The 5,655-nt window shown below is 43.8% G+C and overlaps 1 protein-coding gene across 2 annotated transcripts in view; it reads right to left on the bottom strand.

Moving 5' to 3' along the window:
* Positions 1–5,615: 5,615 nt before the first annotated feature.
* The window catches only part of LOC105912346 (DENN/MADD domain containing 5A), a 20,670-nt gene continuing 20,630 nt past the window's right edge, over positions 5,616–5,655 (bottom strand). For both annotated transcript variants that reach the window (XM_031587391.2, XM_031587392.2), the window contains one exon: positions 5,616–5,655. This exon is cut by the window's right edge and continues 927 nt beyond it. The gene's annotated coding sequence lies outside the window, so the exon portion shown is untranslated.

Here is a 5,655-nt window from a genome sequence, read left to right as displayed (position 1 = left end):
GGCTTTAGAACCGAGAACACAAAACAAGAACACAGAAGTCTGCTTTATTTGATTATTAAATTAAAGTTAAAATTAAAATTAAGTTTTCCTATGGAACAAACCTTTGCGTCTGAAATTGTGAGGGTTGGAGTGTCTGCCAGTCTCGAGCTGAAGTCGGGAAAATGAAGTGTTGTCTGAGTTAGGGTTGTTGTCTGGACTGTTTCCACAGAATCACAGATGCTAGAGATATGCCAGGGTTGTGGTTTAACAAACCAGGAAGCTTTATGCTGTGGGCTAACCCTACGCAAAACCCTTCAAACAAACAAACAAGGCTGACTTCAGTCAACAACAAAGAAACAAACAAGGCTGCTTTCAGTCAATTTATTGTGGCACAAACGACACACAGCAACACACACGTGCATTTTAGGTGGCGACACAGGACACACACACGCAGAGGTCGCAATGAATTTTTCCTCTGCATTTTTCCCATCCCGGACTGTCCTTCCTCCAGGACCCCAGGAGCAGTGGGCAGCCTTTAGCCCGGGGACCAAGTCAAGTGGTCAGTCCGTCTTGGTCAGGGCTTGTACAGGAGAGTGTTCTGTTCTTCTGCATGTTTTTCTGTTGGGGTTCTTAGTGGAGGAAACCCCTTGTGAACACGGGGAGAACATGTAAACTCCACATAGAAAGGCCCGGGAGATAGCCCACCTGAGCACTGAAGGCCTGGGGAGAACCTGCCCCCCCAGTACCAACAGCGCCCCATGTGGAAATCGAACCCAGGACCTTCTTGCTGTCAGACACATTGTCAAAGAAATATTGTAAAGAGTTGAAAGCAACCAACACTATGAAATTTGACACCTGAGGTCTACATTTATTTAATTGTTCTTGTGTGTGTTTGAGTGTGTGTGTGTAAGCATGCTTGTGTATAAGTATATTGTATATGTCCATCTGTGCTAATTTGTCAGTGTGTAATTAGTGTGTGTGTGTGTGTGTGTGTGTGTGTGTGTGATTCAGGTATGATAGGCAGATTGATTCTGAAGGAGATCCCTAACTGCCAGGACATCACCTGCATGAACCCAACTGCTGGTAGCTTCTCTGTCAACCCTAGACTACAGGTAGCTTGGACATCTTACCCTTCTCTGTCAACCCTAGACTACAGGTAGCTTGGACATCTAACCCTACCCCTGACTACAGGTCACTGGTTCACTTCCTAGGACAGCTTGCCTGTAATGCCAGTCACTTCAGATCAAGCTTAATAGTAAACACAGCTACACTATCCAGTGACCATGAACTGGTCTGTTGCACACTATAACCCACACCAACTACCCAGGCCTTCCTTACATATCGCATTGACACAAAGAGCTCTCTACTACTGCTGCTCTACTGGTCGAGTTTGTGACCATGATGTTGAGAGAGGGGGAAGCTCTAATGTTGGTCTTTAACACACCACAAGTTGATCTTAAACAGAGTGTTCATAAGTAGGTTATTTCATTCAGCTTTTCATTCAGCATTTCTCTAATTCCCCCCTCCTTTCTCTCTCCCTGCCCCTTCTCTCTCTCTCTCTCTCTCTCTCATTCTCTCTTTCTCCCTCCCTCCCCCCCCCCCCCCCCCCCCCCCCCCCCCCCCGCCCCCTTGGTGACAGGCAAGATCTACCTATTGAGGCGTTGAGAGAAAAAGACTGTCCAGACTCCAGACTGTACTTAAAACTTAACTTTGTATTTGGCCTAATTGTAATTGAATGATATTAAACAATTAAACAATTTGGTCCAGCTTTCAAATTGATGTGAAAATTGAAAGAACACACTAAATTACTTAATTTCGGTGCAACATAAAAAGGAAAATATTTGTTAACCGCACACAATATGAACAAGAAAAAAACACATTTGCAATGAGCAGGCTGGATATGAACTTATTTATTTATCAACTGAAATTACAACACAACACTGACACATATCTCAGGCTGTGACTGAACACTGTCTGTGAGTGCCTTGTAGTTCGGCTCATAAGCACAGACAGCCAGTCTGAGGCAGTCTGTGAGGTGTCTGTCAGTTAGCCGGCTCCTGTACTTAGATTTGGTGTTTTCATCTGTGAAAATGTTAACAAATAACAAATTTATGTTGCACTGAAATTAAGTCATTTAGGGCCTCATTTACTAACAGGATTGCGCCCGTTTCAGGCGTAAAATAGCGGGTAAAAACATAAAACCGTATTTATAAAAGCGGCGCACTTTAGATTACCGCTGCTGGGAGGGTATAAGGGAAAGTGGGTGTTCGTCGCAAAAAGATGGGAGGAGATGCGTAAAGTGCGCCTAATTATGTATTAGTAACGAAACAAGAGGTGTTTCAGCATGACATATCAGCTGCTAAATGAAAACTATGTGCCTGCGAGAAATAAAAAGAATACGAACATCAGAATATATATATTTTTTTTATGTTTATATTTGATATATCATTTAATATAGGCATATACAAAATTGTCCCACCAGCTAGCTGTTCGGCCACGCTTTACCCAGAATCGCCGTTCATTGTATGGTTTACTTTAAACCGTTTTTTCACCCATAGTTCAAGCACACAGAGTACAGTGCTCGCCTTCTGCGCAGGAGTAACGCGTATCTATTCAGGAAAAATACTTGTACTCGAAGTACACTAACTAAACTAAGTAGAGACAGAGCAGCATATTCATTTCAACTTCCATGTTTATTTTGACGTTATAGCCTCTTGAGCGCAAGCTACCCCCAGTGCCATGCCAAACGAATGTCTGAAAACTTCAGTTGCCCCTGTCCACGCTACAACTCCAGTTTTCAAATGTATCTGCCTAGGGCAGCATTTTTGAAAAGTATGGTTTTCAGTGTTCAGGAATACGCCGTTTTAAAGTAAGGGGTGTCGTGTATTCCTACCAGACTATTTAACGGGATGCTATGGAGCAGTTAATAATGGCCATAGCTGTCTGGAAATTCAAAGGTACTTTATGACTTGAATCCTGACTGGTCATAACAAAGGACTGGTCTCCACAATTTAACTTAAACAATTTACAAATTAACTTATTCTAAAGATCCTCTTTCAAACACCCGTTTTGACCACAAGCATTTACATTCTCTTGGGATTAAATATCTGAGCGGCAAAATAGATCCGTGACGTCAAATGGCCAACCAACAGCGCAGTCTGCGTTGGACCAGATGCTCGTGGAGCTCTCTTATAGAGCCCGGATGGAACTTTGGTAAGTCCATGGAGCCTGCTAAGGCCCATGGAGTGTATTTCAGAACAGTGGAGAGTAACTCAGATTTCTGACTTAACACTCGAGTTGTCTATCTCTAAGCAGGGGGCTGCCTGTTAGAAATGACGGGAATCTATTGCCTATATTTCCCAAGGTCAGGTAAGCACTATTCATTAAAATAGTACTCACCAAAATGCTCTGCCAACCAGGGTGAAGAGAAATCTTACAGCAACTGAAATCTCAGTAAATCCAAGAAATATCTCTCGGTGGAACCTCCATTTGATAGTACTTCTTTTTATACCATATATTGGAGACTTAGTCCGAGTTATGATCAGTTCAGTTCAAGGTTTAATCTTGTAAAATGGTGCGCACCAGAGGAGAGGAGACTTAGATTTCACTCAAGGGATTCACCTAACTCTCTTCTGTCAGCCATTGTAACAATACAGGTTTGATCCTTTCCTAAAACAAGGGGTGTCACCCCATAAGCTCCATCCCTTCATGAATATGTATCAAATTATTACCTTGGAGTCGTGAAGTCTAGGACCCATTTCCTCACACAGGGCAAATGGGTGTAAGAGCTCCATCCATGATCAAAGAACTCAAAAGCCTTATATTAATGAGGCAGAGGCAACTCAGATACTATGGCCTGGCTAGGGAGGAAGTGAGAGCTCTTTCACACCTCACGCAGGTCAGGTCCAGAACATACATCAGAAGTTTTACATTTTACACAAGTTTAACAATTACAAATAGGTATAAGATACATTTAATTATTGGCTATGGCATATCCTTATTAACTCAGAACCTTACATTCTGGTTCCTTCAATGTCTACCTCATCTCCACATGTTTATGAAGGGCTCAGGCAGGAGAATACGCTTGGGGTTTCTTTTTACTGAACCCAAATACTGTTGATGTAATGGATGAAACCAGTTGCTGCGTCGGCCTCGCTGTCAACGCGTTGTCGTCTCGGAGACGGTGCAGTGGCATTATGCGGTCGTACTCGGGACTCTGCGTGCTCAGCACCGGTCTGCTGCTCCATGTGGAGTGTTTGGGTCCAGGTTTTTGCTTTGTCCTGTTAGTGAAAAAGCAGAAAGGCGCTGGTGGAGGCACTCTTGCTTCGGCTGGATGGGGTTCAACTCCTCACAGCGCCCAAGTGTACACAGCATACAAAACAGCGGGTAGTGGGTATACAGTGTGCTCATAGGGTTACTGTTACAAGGGTAAGTAGAGTAGGAACAGAACCATGTCAATGTCGGTGGCAATGATAAACATTGCAGGAAAATGCTAGCATAGAGCATAGGGTAGAATAAGTGTATGGCCGTATGGTGGGGATGGGTACATGTAGGCTGAGATGTAGATCAGGTGGAGAGACTACAGCAGCATCCCACGTGTGACGTGTGACGTGTGACGTGTGACCTGTGACGTGTGACCTGTGTGACGGCCCAGCTAACCCCGCCCACGGGGCAGATGGGAATATTGGTTTTGTCCTCGTCTCTGCACAGGTGCGCGTGATTGGCTGGAGGATAAAAGGGCTACGAATCCAACATGGCGGTCTCTCTCTTCTCCTCGCGGCTGTTGTGCTTCCGTTGTGTTAAGTTTGTTGCTCCTATACTGATCCACACCACATTTTGGGTTATTCCTTTACACTGACTTACACCACACTTATTTAATGTTTATTGCTTTACTATTCCATTATTTCTAGTCTGTGTTAAACTCCTATTATTATTTATTAAATTCACTTCTTATTATTGAAATCGTGCGTGGTCTCCCCATTTATGTTGCGTACTTTGAGCTAGTGCGTTACATGTGGGGGCTCGTCCTTGCCTTAGCCTTTATTCTGGTATGTAACTGGATATTTGCCACTTGTAGCCTGGTGGTAGTAAGTGCGTTAAATTTGTTGGAATATAATTTTTCTCACAGGTGTAAATTACCTGTTGCAGCAAAGTTCAGATCGGGAGTACCGTGCATATATTGTTTATTGGCCCCGTCACTTACACTGGGCACAAACTACACGTATCCTCTCATGGACCCACTTATCCTCAGATGGACCCTTCTGCATCCTCGTAGGGATATGAGTCTCCTGGGATAGATGCTTTTCTTCCCTTCATGTGGGGTTGAGCGCCCCCTTGTGGAGGGGTTAAGGTTAGGGTTCTCTTCTGTTTGCATACTGGGGCTTCATCTCTATAAATGACTCACAGATCGTTCCTGCTTCAACTTCACACATACCTCACACACACACACACACACACACACACACACACACACACACACACATCATATCTCCCTCTCCTATACACACACACACGCACATCATATATCTTTCTCCTACACACACACATCATATCGCTCTCCTACTCAGACACACACATCATATATCTCTCTCCCACACAAACACACACGTATCTTTGCCAAGAAGTTTGTGTGAGTGTGCATTTGAGATCAGTTTAATTTTGTTCACACAGAAGCAC

This window comes from Clupea harengus, chromosome 20, assembly GCF_900700415.2.
Source record: "Clupea harengus chromosome 20, Ch_v2.0.2, whole genome shotgun sequence".
NCBI classification, from domain to species: domain Eukaryota; kingdom Metazoa; phylum Chordata; class Actinopteri; order Clupeiformes; family Clupeidae; genus Clupea; species Clupea harengus.
Note: the sequence above shows the minus strand (reverse complement) of the source record. Positions and strands in the feature narration are given on the sequence as shown.